Source organism: Miniopterus schreibersii (genome assembly GCF_964146895.1).
Source record: "Miniopterus schreibersii genome assembly, chromosome: 20".
Classification (NCBI taxonomy): Eukaryota; Metazoa; Chordata; class Mammalia; order Chiroptera; family Miniopteridae; genus Miniopterus; species Miniopterus schreibersii.
The window spans coordinates 101969-119958 of record NC_138122.1 but is presented as its reverse complement, the minus strand read 5'-3'; the positions used below and the strand labels follow the sequence as shown (position 1 = coordinate 119958).

Below are 17990 nucleotides of genomic sequence, written 5' to 3'. Positions count from 1 at the left end.
AGGAGAGTGTGTGAGGGCAGAACGGCAGGAGATGAGGTCAGAAGAGGAGGCAGAAACCTCAGGGTCCTGAAGCACCCTGCAGGCCTTGGAAAGGACTTCAGATCATACTCTGGGCGAGGAGGAAAATCACTGGAGAACCAGTGAACCTGACAACCTTTGTAAGGGCTAAGTAGGATCCTAGCCGGCACGTGGAATGCAAGCCTTTGTCTTATAACCACTCCGTGGGGGAGGGGGAGCAGTGTATTATGCTTATCAGGGAATAACGTAGTATAGATGTCGATTTAGTCATATGTTATTTATATTGTTCAAATTATGTAAGCCAGAGGTTTCAGTTGGCCTCATCTGTCACAGACTGATCAGGGTGTGTTATTTCCTACCACAATTTTTTTTTCTCCTTTTTTTCTCTAACTCCAGCAGTGATTGATATTTTCTTGTGCTAGTATCTGGAACATATTGGTTCATGTTATTGTGTCTTATTGTGAGGTCTGTATTTCAGTAAAACTGGCCTGATTTTTCCCATTTCATCATATCAGCCTTTTATTCTTATTTATCCAATGTTACCCTTACCCCTTGTTTTCTTTTTTGTTCACATTTGATTGATGTATTTCTGTGCATCCTTTTATTTTTAACCTCTCTGTTATTTGTTTAGCTTTGCTTTTCATAGATGGCTTTCTGTTGACTATTTTCTGATCCAGTTTTAAATTCTTTGCTCTTTAATTAAGGTTGGGAGGGGGAGATTAGTATATTTACATTTATAGAAAACTTTTATAGTAAATATGGACATGCTTAAATTACCAAATATATTTACTTAATTTCAAAGTCAAAATAACTCTAATTAAGGCATCTTTTTAAATTATGTTTCCAGGATCTTTTGAGACTTACATTAACCCACAAGAATTGGAAGCATGCCCCAAAATGAAGAAAGAAATGAAATTCATGACAGAGGAAGTCGAGGCCACAAGCCAGGATTCGTGGCTTTCAAAATTAAGCTCTTTCCATGAGCTAATCCTTATTAAATGTTGTCAAGAAGAAAAGGTAAGTTATTTTTTTAAACTAGAGGACTGTGTTATAACTATTTCTACTAAAGCTCACCAGCTAGTTATTATCCATGAACTGATTAGTTTGAGCTGTTAGCCATGGTGGTGAGACACGCATCCGTGGGCTGGTGTGCAGACACACTCACCTCTATTGTGTGGCCTCTTCCTCCACCTGGGAATCATGAACCTTACTTACCACTAGAGACACAAATAGCACTATGGCAAATCTAAAGACAGGAAACTGCATGCTAATTCCACAGGAGACCTGGCTCTATTGATTTACCTGATGCATCTCCTTTCCGGATTCTATGTATTTGACCATGTTCTTGGATATATGTATTGCTGGGTATATATTATGTAGAGTAGAGCCTAACCAAGTGTGTGTTTTATGCAAAGTTATTTTCTACATGTTTGAAACATTTCACAGAGAAAATCAGTTCATACACATGAGGAATTGCACATGTAACCAAATGGTTTGTGATCTTTCATTAATAAAGCCATTGGAAACCTAGATTTCTCCAACTGTTTAAATTCAAAAGCATTTCATGAGTGTGTTCCACTTTTATATTTACATAATAGCCCCAAGAAATGTTACTGATGCTTCATCCTGTTATTTACTGTAAACACTATGAGCGCTTTTTTGTAAAAGTAAAAGCAAATAAATAGCTCATATTATTGAAAATATTTTAAATAAATATAATAAAGAAGTTAGTGCTGGAATTATATTTAATCACACAGTGACACAGCTAGAACAAAGTTCCAAACCCTTGGACTTGTTGCAGGCGCTGTGCCTTCTGGACCAGGCTACCTTTACAGTCAGCACCACAATATAGCCTCACTGAAGTGGGAAAGCATGTGAACATCTTTTCCCAGTGTGGCCACATTGGGGTGCCATCCAAATCCTTCACCCTGAACCGGGGAGGATGTCCCACCTTCTCCCCCCCAAACAGCAACAAAAACGTGGTAAGACTTGTTTGGACAGGGTGCTGTCAACACCTACTGGAGGGCTAACATTAAAGCCCTGGTGCTGCCTACAGCTGTGAAGGATGTGCCCTGCACCACCTTTAAGGCAGCCATTCACATCATAAATATGGTAGGTTAGGTTTGTATATTTATCATGACAGTTTTCTGGCACAAGTATCTTGGAAAAGGACACCTCTTTCTATCTCAAACAAAGGCTCCATATGGGCTACAGAGAGACATGATCTGCAAGAGCAGAAAAGGGGTCCATTGGCTGGGGTGAGATCAGTGAAGGAAACACATTGGTGTAGAAAATGGCCAGGCAGGGCCTGAGGCTGGTTCCCAAGAGAGGTCAGAAGACGCTGATGTGTAAATGAGATAAAGATGGTGAGACGATATATGCAGTCAGTTCTTCTGAGAAGTTGGCTTGTGAATGAGGAGCAATGAAACGAAATAGCAGCTGGGAAGGGACTACAATCAAGGGAAGGCTCGGGATTGGGTTTTAAGAATAGGAGACAGTAGAACCCAATTGTATGATGGTAGGGAGAGATCAATAATGCAGAGAGAAATGGAAGGGCTGACAGTAAAGTCCACGAGAATGCAGGAGGGATAGAACCAAAGGAGGCAGGATGGGGAAACAGCAGGTTTACAGACAGACGGAAGGATGAGGGACGTTCCTCTCATCCAATAGTTCATCCTGCTCAGTGAAGTCAGGAGAACCATGGCTGTCAGCGGTTATGCGGGGTACAATTTCTCCAAATTGATCCATAGGAAGAAATATACCTGATCAAGAAAGAATGAGTTCAAAGGGCAGGGCACCAACCTCTGAGAAGCTGAGGGGGAAATAGGGTAAAATTATGAAGGATACTCAAGCAACACATTTTTTTAATGTTTTTCTTTTCATCTTGCAGGTGGTTTTCGCTGTTCCAGACTTTGTAATAAAAAAACCTTGGAAAACGCTTTATAGAGACAGCACCTATGGACCTGCCTACTCTATATCAAGACATGTCATACAACACTCCCCTGGTATTTATCTTAAGCACGGGCTCAGATCCCATGGGCGCATTTCATAGATTTCCCAGGACAGTGGGTATTCAGAATGGTAAGGTCACATTTAGCAGGTTTAACAACTCCTATGAGCATCTCCCTGATAAAATTTTCTGCCGCGGTCCAGCCGCAGTGGGAGTCAGGGGTGCCGAAGGCGGGCAAGGCGTCGGCGCTGGGAGACAGCAGACTACAGGACTCGGAGGTGGTGTGACGCTGTTCCACTTTATTGAGAATCAACATAATCTTTTATACTTTCTTTTTTGGCTACGATTACCTTTTTTCGGTTAGCAAGCAAGAAATATTATTCACAGGTTAAACAATACAAGTTTCGATTTCATCAGAACAGAATAATTTTTACTTTTATTTTTTAGAATAGAGGAGAAAGGAAAAATCAGTGACCTATAGAGTGGTAGATGTGGCTTTGTTTGCAGCAGGAATATATTAGTTTGTGAGACAGAAATTTTATATAATGTTTGCCTGTGGTTACTACTTCTTCTGGTTATATTTTAACTATGGACCTATTCTTAAGCTATTATATTCTTCTTGCCATTTTCTTCTAAGAACAGAGTGCCTTTTGCCATAGCTATGGATTAACTGCTAAGAATGCTTTGCTTTTGTTTCTTTGGGAGCGAGCACCGGCGTGGCCGCCGCCTTGCCGAGCGTTTCCTGAAGGGCAGGTTCTCACGCTGACCGTGCCTTCCGTTTACAGTAACTGTTCTGATTCCGTTCCCGTTGGAAGCACCTGTGTAAGGCTGAGGAGGGTCTGGTGGCCTTTCCATACTGTTAGCCCTTTTTAGGGGGATGCCACAATCTGCCATTTATTCTACGTGCTACCCAGGGTGGTCCTTGTACAGCAGGCAAAGGGCGATGGCCTTTTTCTTGTCCTCGACTAATCCTGCAGTCATAGGCGGGGCACTGGAGGACAGGCGGGTGGGTGAGCTCAGCTTTCCCTGGTTCCTCCATAAATTCCTTATTGGGGAGCCAGGGGGAGTTTTCCTGGCTTCTTCTAATAACTATTTGTTAAAGCATCTGGCACATGTGATAGTGACTGGGCTTGGGGAAATCAGGATTTCTTCAGAAGTGAGAACATTGTTTACCATTCCCAGGTTAGTTATTGATTTTACGGCCCAAAATCCCCCTCCAAGGAGGAGAAGGGATATTCCCGTTAAGCCAATTCCTCCCACCCACATGCCACGTCCTCTCCCCAGAAGACGCCTTCCTTGAAGCTTCCTCTCCACGTCCGGATTTTGTCAGATGACATGGTTGGGAGAGGATGCGGCAATTTTCCTTTTTGTTCCCTCTGTAGATTATGAATTCCTACATAACATCAGTAATAGAATCAACAATAAAATAAACCCTCCCATAGTGCTGGGTTTATTCTAGCAATGCAAGGATGGTTAAAATATAGAAAATAAAGTAATGTAATTGACCACATTCAAAGGTTAAAGGAGAAAACCCCTTTAAGTAAATAAGAAAAGTATTTCAACAGATGCAGAAAAAGTATTTGTTGAAATTCAACATGCATTCATGGGAAAAATAGTTCTAGTAAACTAAGAATCTAGAAATCATTCCTTAGAAAAATAAAACCAGGAACAGGACTTTCTTTTACTCTGATAAAGGAGAGGAAGAGATTAACCAAAGAATTTAGATGCATATATGCATAACCCATCCACACAGACAATAGTGGAGTGAAGGCCTAGGCAGGAGAGGGGTCAGTGTAGGGAGAAAAGGAGACATCTGTAATACCTTCAACAATGATTTTTTTAAAATTAAATTAATATTTTTTTATTGTTCAAAATATTACAGATGTCCCTTTTTCTCCCCATTGACCCCTTCCACCCCCCCTCCTCAATCCCTCACCACACCATTGTCTGTGTCCTTGGCTTGTGCATATATGCATATAAATTCTTGAGTTAATCCCTCCCCTGCATCCACCCACCCTCTTCTGTTCCTCTGAGAATCGTAAGTCTCATCCATGCTTCCATGTCACTGAATCTATTCTGTTCACCAGTTTTTAAGTTCTTAGATTCCACATATGAGTGAGATCATGTGATGTTTGTCTTTCTCTGCCTGGCTTATGTCACTTAGCATAATATTCTCCACGTCCTTCCATATTGTCCCAAAGGTACGAGATCCTTCTTCTTTACAATTGCATAGTATTCCATGGTGTAAATGTTCCACAGCTTTTTTATCCACTCATGTACTGATGGGCACTTGGGCTGTTTCCAGATCTTAGCTATTATAAAGTGCACTGCTATGAACATAGGTGTGCATATGTTCTTTCAGATTAATGTTTCAGGATTCTTAGGATATATTATTAGAAGTGGGATCACTGGGTCAAAGGCAGTCCCATTTTTAATTTTTTTTTAAATATATCTTTATTGATTTCAGAGAGATGAAAGAAGAGGAAGAGAGAGAGATAGAAACATCAATGATGAGTCACTGATCGGCTGCCTCCTGCATTCCCCCAACTGGGGATGGAGCCCGCAACCTGGGCATGTGCCTTGACCGGGAATCGAACCCAATTGCCTGGACCTTAGTTCGATGCTCAACCACTGAGCCATGCCCGGCTGGGCCCATTTTTAATTTTTGAGGAACCTCCATACTGTTTCCCATAGTGCCTGCACCAGTCTGCATTCCCACCAGCAGTGTATCAGGGCTCCCCTTTCTCCACACCCTTGCCAGCACATGTTGTTTGTTGATTTGTTGATGGAGCCATTCTGACAGGTGAGAAGTGATACCTCATTGTGGTTTTAATTTGCAGTTCTCTGATGAATAGGGACATTGAGCATTTTTTCATATGTCTCTTGGCCATCCGTATGTCCTAATTAGGAGAAATGTGTATTTAGGTCCTTTGCCCATTTTTTAATTGGATTGTTTGTCTTCCTCTTGTTGAGTTGTATGAGTTCTTTGTACACTTTGGAAATTAGCCCCTTATCAGACACATTCTTGGCAAATATATTCTCCCAGACAGTGGGGTCCCTTTGTATTTTGAGGCTGATTTCTTTGGCTGGGTAGAAGCTTTTAAGTTTTATGTAGTCCCATATGTTTATTTTTTCTTTTGTTTCTCTTGCCCTAGGAGATGTATTAGTGAAAAGTGCACTACGTGAGATGTCTGTGACTTTACTGCCTAAGTTTTCTTCCAGGATTTTATGGTTTCGCTACTTACATTTAAGTCTTTTATCCATATTGAGGTTATTTTTGTGTATGGTGAAAGTTGGTCATCTAGTTTCACTTTTCTGCATGTAGCTGTCCAATTTTTCCAGCACAATTCACTGAAGAGACTGTCTTTACTCCATTCTATGCTCTTGCCTCCTTTGTCAAATATTAACGGACCATAATTGCATGGGTCTATTACTGGAGTCTGTGTTCTGTTCCATTGATCTATATGTCTGTTGTTGTACCAATACCAGGCTGTTTTGATTTCAGTGACTTTGTAGTACAGTTTGATATCTGGTAAAGTGATCCCTCCCACTCTGTTCTTCTTTCTCAAGGTGGTTGCAGCTATTCGGGGTCTTTTTTGGTTCCATATAAATTTTTGGAATATTTGTTCTAGTTCTGTGAAATATGCTGTTGGTATTTTAATAGGAATTGCATTGAATCTATAGATTGCTTTGGGTAGTATGGACATTTTAATGATATTAAGTCTTCCAATCCATGAACATGGTATATTATTCCACTTGTTTATATCTTCTTCTATTTCTTTTTTCAGTGTCCTCTAGTTTTCTGAGTACAGGTCTTTTGCATCCTTGGTTAAGTTTATCCCCAGGTATCTTATTTTTTTATTTTCAATGGTAATTGGTATTGTTTTTTGTTTGTTTCTCTTCCTCAGAGTTCATTGTTGGTGTATAAAAATGACATCAATTTTCGGATGTTATATTTGTATCCAGCTACCTTGCCGAATTCATTTGTCAAATCTAGTAGCACTTTGATGGACTCTTTAGGGTTTTCTATGTACAGTACCATGTGATCTGCAAATAATGACAGTTTTACTTCCTCCTTTCCAATTTGGATACCTTTTATGTTTTCTTCCTGTCTGATGGCTGTGGCAAGGACTTCTAGTACTATGTTGAATAAGAGGGTGAAAGTGGACACCCCTGTCTTGTTCCTGTTTTTAACAGAAATGGTTTTCGTTTTTGCCCATTGAGTGTGATGTTGGCTGTAGGTTTGTCCGTTATAGCCTTTATTAAGTTGATGTATGTTCCTTCTATTCCCACTTTGCTGAGAGTTTTTAGCAAAATGGGTACTGGATTTTGTTGAATGCTTTTTTGCACCTATTGATATGATTATATGATTTTTGTCCTTTTTTTTTTTTTTTTTTTTTTTTTTTACATCACATTTATTGATTTGCAGATATAATACCAGCCTTGCATCCCCAGAATAAATCCCACTTGGTTGTGGCGTATGATCTTTTTAATGTACTGCTGGATCCAGCTTGCTAGTATTTTAGTGAAGATTTTAGCATCTATGTTCATCAGGGACATTGTCCTGTAATTTTCTTTCTTTGTAGTATGTTTATCTGGTTTTGGGATTAGGATGATGCTGGCCTCATAAAAAGAGTTTGGGAGTTTTCCCTCTCTTGAACTTTGTGGAATAGTTTGAGGAAGATAGGTGTTTATTTTTCTTTGAATGTTTGGTAAAATTCGCCTGTAACTCCATCTGAACTAGGACTTTTGTTTCCTGGGAGTTTTTTGATTGTTGCTTCAATTTCACTAGTTGTCATCGGCCAATTCAGGTTTACTGGCTCTTTTTGATTCAGCTTTGGAAGACTGTTTGCTTCTAGGAATTTATCCATTTCACCAAGGTTATCCAGTTTGTTGGCATATAGTTGCTCATAGTATTTTCTTACAATCCTTCGTATTTCTGTTGGGTTGGTTGTTATATCGCCTTTTTCATTTCTGATTTTATTTGTTTGGGTCCTCTCTCTTTGTTTCCTGGTGAGTCTGGCTAAAGGTGCATAAATCTTATTAATCTTTTCAAAGAACCAGCGCTAGGTTTTATAGATTTTTTTGTATTGATTTTTTAGTCTCCATGTCATTAATTTCTGCTCTGATCTTTATTATTTCCTTCCTTCTACTTTCTCAGTGATTTTCTTACTGTTCTTGTTCTAGTTCTTTTAGTTGTTGTGTTAGATGGTTTAGTAGAGATTTTTCCTATGTCTTAAGATAGGCCTGTACTGCTATGAACTTTCCTCTCAGGACTGCTTTTGCTGTGTCCCATAGATTTTGAGTTGTCTGTTCATTTTGGGGTTTTTTCCAAGAAGTGTTTGATTTCTTCCTTGATCTCATTGGTAACCCATTCATTTTTTAATAACATGATATTTATTCTCCATGTGTTTGAATATTTTTGAGTTTTTTTATAATGGTTGATTTCTAGTTTCATGGCATTGTGATCTGAAAAGATGCTTGATATAATTTCAATCTTCTTGAATTTGTACGGACTTGCTTTGTGCCCTAACACGTGGTCTATTTTTGAGAATGTCCCATGTTCCCATGAGAAGAATGTGTATTCTGCTGCTCTGGGATGAAATGTTCTGTAAATGTCAATTAAATCAATTAGATTTAGTATGTCATTTAAGGTCTGTGTTTCCCTGTGGGTTTTTTGTCTTAATGATCTGTCCAGTGATGACAGTGGGATGTTAAAGTTCCACACTATGATTGTGTTGCTGTCGATCTCCCCCTTAAAGTCCACCAAGAAATTTTTTATATATTTAAGTGCTCCTATATTGGGTGCATATATATTTATAAGGGTTATTTCCTCCTGTTAGATTGATCCCTTTAGTATTATATAGTGACCATCTTTGTCTCTTGTTATGGTCTTTATTTTGAAGTCTATTTTGTTAAAAATAAGTATTGCTGCTTTATCTTTTTGTTTTTTTGTTTCCATTTTCATGGACTATTTTTTTCCATCCCTTCACTTTAAGCCTGTGTTAATCTTTTGCTCTCAGGTGGGTCTCTTGTAGACAACATATATTTGGGTGCTGTTTTCTTATCCATTCAGCTACCTTATGTTTTTTGATTAAAGCTTTTGTTCCATTTACATTTAAAGTCATATTGATATATACTTTTTAATTCCATTTTTCTGCTTCATGCTTTTCTCTCAGTATTTCTTCTTATGTACCTTTCTCTTAATATTTCTTCTTTTTCTTAAAGCAGTCCTTTCAGCATTTCTTGCAGTGCTGGTTGAGTGGTACTGAACTCCTTCAGCCTTCTTTTGTCTGGGAAGCTCTTAATTTCACCTTCAATTTTAAATGATAGCCTTGCTGGATAAAGCAGTCTTGGTTGCATGTTCTTGCTTTTCATTACTTTGAGAACTTCCTGCCACTCCCTCCTTGCCTGAAGAGTTTCTTTTGAGAAATCTGCTGTCAGCCTTATGGGAGTTCCCTTGTAGGTCACTGCTTGTCTCTCTCTTGAAGCCCTTAATATTCTCTTTTTCCTTGACATTTGCCTTTTTAATTATGATGTGTCTTAGAATGGTTCTCTTTGAGTCCTTCTTGTTTGGAACCCTCTGTGCTTCCTGAACCTGTGTGTCTTTTCCCCTCCCCAATGTAGGAAATTTTCTGTCATTATTTTCTTTACCAAGTTCTCTATCCCTTGCTCTATTTCCACCTCTTCTGGCACCCCTATGATATGAATGTTGTTTTGCTTCATGTTGTCCCAAAGCTCCCTTAGACTGTCCTTATGCTTTTTAAGTGTTTTTATTTTTGCTTCTCTGATTGAGTGGCTTTTTCTACCTTATCTTCTAAGTCACTTATTCTATCCTCTGCTTCATTTAGCCTGCTTTTAATACCCTCCAGCATATTCTTGATATCAGATATAATATTCTTCATTTCTGCCTGATTCTTATTTATTGTATTTAGCTCTTTTTTCATGTTTTCACTAAGTTCCTCGACCTTTCCAGTAAGTGTTTTGTTGTTCTCATTAATTTCCTTGAGTATCTTTATAACCACTACTCTGAACTCTGTTTCTGATAACTTGTTTAACTCCATCTTATCAGGGTTTTTTCTGGTGATTTTCCCTTTTCTTTAGTTTTGGGATTGTTTCTTTGTCTCCCCATTTTGGTGGCTCTTAGTGTTTGTATCTGTATATTAGATATATTTGCTGTCTCCCAGTCTTGTAGGGTGGGATTTTGTAGTGTATGTTTAGTGGAGCCCAGAGGGGTATTTTTCTTGTAATTCTGAGCTCTTTGCTCTATGTGTATCTCTTTTGTGAGTATCCCTTTTGTGAATTCTTTGGTCTCTGCTGTTGTGATTGGGTCTAGGGTGTTGACCCATTCTTGGAAGGACTCTCCTCTCAGGTTGGTTAACTGTGTGTCTCAGCCCCAACCACGTCACGTGAGCTGTTGTACAGGTGCTGGCAAAGCAAGACAGTACCCAATCAAACTGCCAGGAAACAAGCAGTATCTTACAAAATATCTTGACAATCACAATGAAAACATCCCAAGTGGAAGTAGAATTGGGAAAGCAAAGTGAGATCACAAATGCTAAAGCAAACAAACAAACAAACAAAAAATATATAGAGAAAATTATATTATTGGTAATAGTAACAAAAAATAAAAAATAATAAACTAATATAAAAAGTAAAAAATAGAGACCCTACTGGGAGATAAAGGGGGCAGAGAAAAGATTCTGAAAAAAGGGCAATCAAAAAATTAAGGGTAGAGTGTAGGAATAGAAAATAGTTGAAAATTAAAAAAAACTTTTTTTAAATACAATAAAGAGACAAACAGAAACAAACAAAGAAAAAGACAGGAAGAGAAAAGGGAGAAAAAGAAAAAAGAAGGTATGCCAATGGAACAAGAAGAGAGAGAGATAAAGCAAGGGCACAAAGGGAGCCCAATAAGAGATATAGGGAAACGATAGAGGAAAGTAGTAAACTTATTGGTTATAATGATCATTTCCCAGCAATTAAGCTGACTATCAAGAAAATCTTGATAATAGAACAAAAGACAAAACAAAGCAAATAAACAAAACAAGAAAACAAACAAAGCTAAACAATATATTTTTTTAATTAATTGAAAAAAAATTTTTTTAGCTTAAAGAGGAAATTTTTTTCTTTTCTCTCTTTTTCCTAAGAAAAAATTTAAAAAGTCAGTCAGCTGAGTTTCATCTGGGCAGCTTATGTTGTCTGAGGGTCACTGATTTGTATGCTGATTTCAGTTCTCCTGGGAGGTACTTGTGTATCAGCCAATGTCAGAAGCTGTCTAGGTTTGGCTCTGGTGTCCTTAGGTAGTTGGCTGATCTGAGGCTCTCTGTGGACCACCTCTTTTTGTCAGCTCCTTTGCTTCCCCCTTGTGGTTGCTGGGTCTTACTCCAGAGTCTTCTGCAGAGTCTTTCGGGTGCAGGCCAGCTGGTGTAGCTGGGCATATTCTTCCCCTTACTTATAAGTTTCTCTTTCAGGCACTCACTGTGGGGAAGTTAGTTTCTGCTTCCAGATTACTGAAAATAAAAGCAGACTATATTAAAGCATATTAGCAACAGGAACTCTCTTCATTGCTGATGGGAATGCACAATGGTACAGCCACTTTGAAAGACAGTTCAGTGTTTTCTTACAAAATTAAACATACTCTTACCATTCTATCTAGCAGTCACAGTGCTTGATATTTACCCAAGGAGTTGAAAACTATATCCATGGAAAAACCTGCACATGGATGTTTACATAATCACCAAAACTTGGAGGCAACCAAGATGTCTTTCAGTAGGTGAATAAGTAAACAAAGAGTGGTATGTCCATACAGTGGACTATTACTCAGCACTAAAAAGAAAGGAGCTATCAAGCCATGAAAAGACATGGAGGGATATTAAATGCATATTACTAAGTAAAGAAGCCAATCTGAAAAGGCTCCATACTGTATGATTCCAACTATATGTTATTCTGGGAAAAGGCAAAACTATGGAGACAGTAAAAAGAGAACAGAGGGTTTATATCCAATATAAAGAACTCTGAGAAATAAAATAAAAATTTTAAAAAAGACAGGTGATTCAATAGAAAAAAAGGAAGAAGAGATCAAGGGGAGATACAAAAGGGAGTTAGCCAAGAGGGCAATAAGTAAACCTATGAAAAGAGGAAACAATTAAAACCTCAATGAGATACCACTACACATTTATCAGGTGTTAGCAAAGAAATGGTGAGACAAGTACTCTCATCTGCTGCTGGGAGAAATGTGGACTGGTGACATCCCTTTGGAAAAGTTTGATATTATAAAAAATTTAAACATAAACAAACTCTGTCCAACCAGTAGTTCCACTCCTAGGAATATACACAACAAAATGGAGTGCACATGTGTACCCAAAGACATGTACAAGAATGTTTGTTGAAGCATTGCATATAATAGCCAAGGGCCATAAACAATCCAAATGACCATCGAGAGCAGAATAGATAAATAAATTGTGGTCTAACCACAGTTTATAGCAATAAAAATGAATGAACACAGTGACACACAATAATGTGAGTTAACCTAAAAAAATAATGTTGATTGAAATAGACCAAATAAAAATAAATAAACTATAGAATTCCACTTATATAAAATTCAAAAACAGGCAAGACTGACCTATGGTGTTAGAATTCAAAATTGCCTTTGAGAAGGAAGATGGATCCTGACTGGGAGGATGATGATGATGTTCTTTATTTTGTCCTCAGTGGTGGTACATGTGTGTATTCACCTTGGGAGAATTCAGTAGGTCATGCATTAATGATTTGTGTACTTTTCCTAAATATGTGGTAGACTTCAACTTTTTTTTTTAATCTTTTCAAAACTGACCTATAAGGTTGGAAGTCAGGATAGTGCATGCCTTTGGGAAAAAGGAAGGGAAAATGATTGGAATGGAAAGGGGTATAGGAGAGATGTCTCTGAGATGTTGGCAAAGTTTTCTTCTCAACCACAGATGTTCATTTGCAATAATTCATAGAGCTGTATATTTGTTCTTTGCACATTTTTATATGTGTTACAGTAAAAGTGGTTTTAAAAAAACACACACAGACAAGGAAATAAGAACAAAACATTTGTACATCTATCAGAATGAGCATTTTATAATTTTTTTTTTAATCTCGCTCACTGATATTTTTTCCATTCTTTTCAGAGAGAGTGGAAGGGGGAGAGAGAGAAACATCAATTGGCTGCCTCTTGGATTGAGCCTGCAATGCAGCAAAGTTCCCTTGACCGAATCAAACCTGAGGCCCTCCAACCCAAGGGCCAAGGCCACTGAAACAAACCAGCTAGGCCAGAATGAGGATTTTAAACATGTGCTTATTCTAAGCAAGAGTCTACTATATTTAAATATCTTAATAATTTCATTACTTACAAAACAGCATTGTTGTTATTGTTCAACTCAGGGTGCAATCAATTTCACTGGGGCAAGGACAAGGACCCATTGCTGAATGAATGATCAAAGATGCTATGAAATCAGGAAACTGGGCATTTTTGCAAAACTGCCATCTTGCTGTTTTTTGGATGTTGGCAATGGAAGAGCTAATTATAACCTTCACAGATCCAAGTATGTTGAACACATATCATTTGCATAATACCATTTTATGTAGCCTTTCTTGTTGAATTGATTCCTTATAATAATTCTTTATTATTTCCCCATATTAAAGAGGAGAAATTTGAGAGCCATTAGTTAAATTACACAACCCAGATGAGAAAAAAGGTCTTCAGACCTAGGTAAGGGTATCACTTACTGGACAATTTCTGTTTCAGGTTGCTGTCTGTGGGAAGCCATTCCAATTCAAAAAAGATTACATATAGGCATGATAAAAAGAAATAGAAAAATGAATTTAAACAAAGCAGGAAATTAAATCTTTCACTATAGAAGGAGAGAAGTTAGGAAACAGAGTTGAGATTATCATCAGTTTCCTTAGAGCAGTGTTTTACCACTTTTTATCCTAGCTACAGTATTACCACCTTCTTTCCCACTCAAGAATGTATAATGGGCTGCAAAGAGAAAAGTAGTTACAATCTACTCATTTTAAAGTGTTAGTATAAAAATAATTGAAACCTTAAGAATATATTATTGGTCATAAATAGGGTGGGCCCTGCTTCTTCACCCTGCCAGGAAGCCATGGGAGAGAATCACCAACCTATAGTATCTGGAGTCCTCCTCTGGGGTCTTCCTTTGTGTCTCAACCACAGAAAGCTTCCTGGAAAGGTGAGAGCTATGCAGCTGGTCTTATAAGGGACTTTACTTCATAGTGCCCATTAAGGGGGAGAGCTGCTCCCTTAGAATGGCCAGCCTGCAATGGTTACCAGCCATAGCCAGGGCTTTGCAGCCTTCCCCTAAAGGCCCCTGGTTTCCTGGTTCCCCTTCCCTGTCTCCTGCAGGCTGCTTCTAACAAGGCTGAAGAGTCATTTCCATCTACTGTCCAAAATCTCCACTCTTTCCACTCTTGCACTGCATATAAGAGGTGGCCTTGTTCCAGATAGCACTGTGGCTTATTTCCATTTAAATGATTAAAGAAAAATGACAAGAATGTCTACCTTATGATTTAGGAATCCCAACGATTAGGATTATAATTAAGAAAAAATGCTGGGGAAGGCATCTAAAAGGCAGTTTGCTGCAGTGGTGCTACATGAGCCTTCAGAATAAAAAGACATGTTCAGCTTGCCATGATCCATACAGGATCATGTGCCAGTTCTTCAAGGAAGCTGGCCGGCTGTGGAAGCCAGAAGCCCTTAGTAGGTTCTAAGTAATTGCATCTCACTAACGCTTAAGTAGATAGGAAAATCCTCCCCTGGCCCTTTTACAGTCATTTATTAACCATTTGAGTTCTGATGTTTAACTTGAACCGATATAAAATAAAATACATTCAGGTAATTAGCTGAAAAGAAAAAGTGAACAAAAAAAAGAAACAAAAACTCTGGACTTGAAATTTTAAGACCCAAGTAAAGTTCTACCCCCACCACTTCCTGACTGTGCATATTACATTCCCACTCTGGTACTCAGTTTCCCCAGCTATAAAATGATTGCATCATATTGTTGCTAGAAGTCTCATGCTAAGATGATTTCTGAGATTCCATTCCAGCTCTAAACTTCTATGATGTCTGTGAAAACTAAGACTCTTGATGCTTTAGCAGTTATAAGAGAAAATGTGTGGGGGGAAATGCAAAACACTTCCCTAAACCTGGCTTTTTTTATTCTTCAGGTTTTTTTGTTAGTGAAATTTTTATCCCTAAAACTTCGGTTGATGTGTGACTTCTATGCCCAATAGTTGCTACCTGTGAGTAATTTTAGTGTTGCTCTAGAGTTGTACTAGAAATAACTTTTAACTTTGGCTCTGTAAAGTAGCTCATTAACTTAGCTCAAAGAAGCATAAATTCAACCTTGATCTGCAGTCATTCATTCAATAAAATTTGAGAACCTACTATGTGCCATGCACTGTTCTGAATGCTTAGGGTATGTCGGTGAACAAAACTACCACAGATAGCTGTCCTCCTCAAGCTTATGTTCTAGCCAGGAGAGACAGAAAATAAAGAAACCACATGATAAGTAATTTATATGGTGAAACAGAATATGGTCAGTGCTTTGGAAAACATTAAAAGGGGAATAAGGAAAACCAGAAAGGTCAGGATAGAATGTGGGTAGAGAGGAAGGGTGGATAGCAATTTTAAATGGTGTAGTCCAGGAAGACCTCTTTGAGAAGGTGACATTTGATCAAGACTTGAAGAAAGTGAGGGAGTCAAAGGAAAAACATTCCAGGCAGAAGGAACAGGTAGTGTAGATGCCCAGGGACGGAGCCAGCTTGGCATGTTGGAAAAACAATATGAATGTACTTAAAAACCAGTGCCAAGAAAGTCGTCTTTGGATGATTCTCTCATCTTCCTGTGATGTGAATGATGACTTTCCCAACATTGCTCTGGCATTTTTAACCTAGAATGAAACACAATCTTTCTTATATTCTCATTTCTTAGCTCTGAAAGTATATTGACTTAACCTCCTGATACTGCACTTGAGGTCTCTCCATTTCCCTGCTCCCTTGGTTCCCTCTGCCCCTTCTCTGCAGAAGGGAGAAGTCCCTTTCTTCTCCATAGGCTTCCTCACCACTTTCATGCAATTTGCCTTAAATCGAATGTTTAAGAAAAAAACTTCATGAGCATAAGTGCACTGGCAGTCACTGTCCTCTTTTTCAAATGAAAATTTTCTCCATTTCAAAGGGAAGGCCCTTAACTTCTCCTCCAGGTATTGAAAATTAACATCTCTCATATCTTTACTCAAATGTGCCAAGGTTTAGACTGCCAGACCCTCCTGTATGAAGATTTCTGTAAAGATTCCCTGAGAACATTTTACAACACACTTTAAAAAGATAAACTAGTCTTTAAACAGAGCTTACAGAATTTTTTTGCTACCCTATAATAATAACTGCTTATAGAAAAGTATTAATAGGAGTTAAGCATTTCCGTTTTTATTGTTTTGTCTTCATTTTAAATAGATATTGCGATCAAGGACAGTTTTTGACTTTTTTTAAGTTCCATGCCTAATAGTACATTTCCTGTTACAGTTCTTGAAAACTCCGTCAAGGTAACCTGTGCAGGTGATTGGAGTCACATGAAGTGACTGGCCTCAGAGTGTTCATCCAGCGGGTCCAGGGAGCTCGGACCCGTGCAGAACTGTGTGAATGTCTGAGCCGTCCAGGTGAGGAGGTGGGAGGCAGCATCTCTTCCCCAGATAGTGAGCAGGGAAACAGCTTCCTAAGCCACCGCCCATCCTCATGCCCTAGGCCTGCTGGTCATTCAGTTCATCCCCTTTTCCCCTCTATCAAAAACTGTTAAGGCTGCAGAGTGATGAGAACAGGATCCTTCCCAGAGTTAAAGGAATGTTTCAACATTTGAGAGACAGGAAGACCTTCAGGGTACTGGATTTCAGTCCTGAAAGATTCCAATATGTGAGCAGCATCTGAGGATGTTCACACAGGGATGTTCAGAAGGGATTGTGCAGGTGGTTTACCCACTGTAGGTGTGAGGACCCCACCAGGCCCTGTTCTCCCAGGACGGAGTCTGAGTAAATTACAGAGCAGGCATGGAGGTGCCAGGATACCCCGTGGGCATTGGTTATCTACATTTTTTCAGTGGCTTTGGTCCACATGTGTTATTCAGAAATAATGCAAATCTGTAAAATCACCTTCTCTGCCACTTATGTTCCATCTAAATCCAGGTAACCAACAACCCTCCAAAAAGCTTACATACAAATATCAGGTGAGAATTTACTGAAATGACACCTTCATATTTTGAAGAAAATATAGTTGTACAAAAATGGAGACAAATAATATTCGGCATTTGTTTCTTCCATACAGTTGTCCAGGTGCACTCAACTCTGGTTCTGAATAGAAACAAGAAAGTGTATTTTGTTAAAATAAATAAAAAGTAAGAATTAAATGAAAGCTTACCAATGGCATTGTGATGCCTTGTTCTGTGTCTGAACCCAAGTAGTTTTAAATCAGTTGCTGAGTTCTGCACTCCCCTTGTCTCGGTATCTCACAGCGTTGCCTCTCAGCTCTATTCTGATCTGACTACAGACCACCATCACCTGGACAATTGTGGCAGGTCAGACTCAAAGCAGTAAAGTGATCTCAGCTATGCCTCATTCCCCAAAATCTGTTTCCCCTCTAGACTCAATTTCTGAAATCAGCACCACTGACCTGTAAGGAAAATTTTGGGATTTTTTTGTTCTTCCCTTTTGACACATATATATCATTAAACTCTCATTTTTCTTGCAGTAATTTTAGTCTCATCTGTTCCTACTTGAGTGGCTGTACCAACCTTCAGAGCTTCCTCCCTGTGGCTGGAGTCCCAAGTACCCTGAAAGATGATCTTCAGATGAGCAATACTTTCTCTTTCCTTCTGTTCCAATCTCACTGCTGTGGTCTCCTTCCTTCTGTTCCAGTCTCACTGCTGTGTCCATCCTGTGGTCTTTTCCTTGAATTCTGACTCTTCAAATCTGTATTTCTAGATGGTGCC

General features: G+C 38.7%; 1 long non-coding RNA gene across 1 annotated transcript in view; it reads left to right on the top strand.

The window, feature by feature from the left end:
* The window catches only part of LOC308550040, a 38338-nt gene extending 20515 nt beyond the window's left edge, over positions 1-17823 (top strand). Inside the window, exons 2-6 of the long non-coding RNA XR_013997830.1 lie at positions 866-1035; positions 2909-3023; positions 13376-13536; positions 16535-16668; positions 17750-17823. This is a non-coding gene — a long non-coding RNA (uncharacterized lncRNA). The remainder of the gene's footprint in view (positions 1-865; positions 1036-2908; positions 3024-13375; positions 13537-16534; positions 16669-17749) is intronic.
* The last annotated feature ends 167 nt before the right edge of the window (positions 17824-17990 follow it).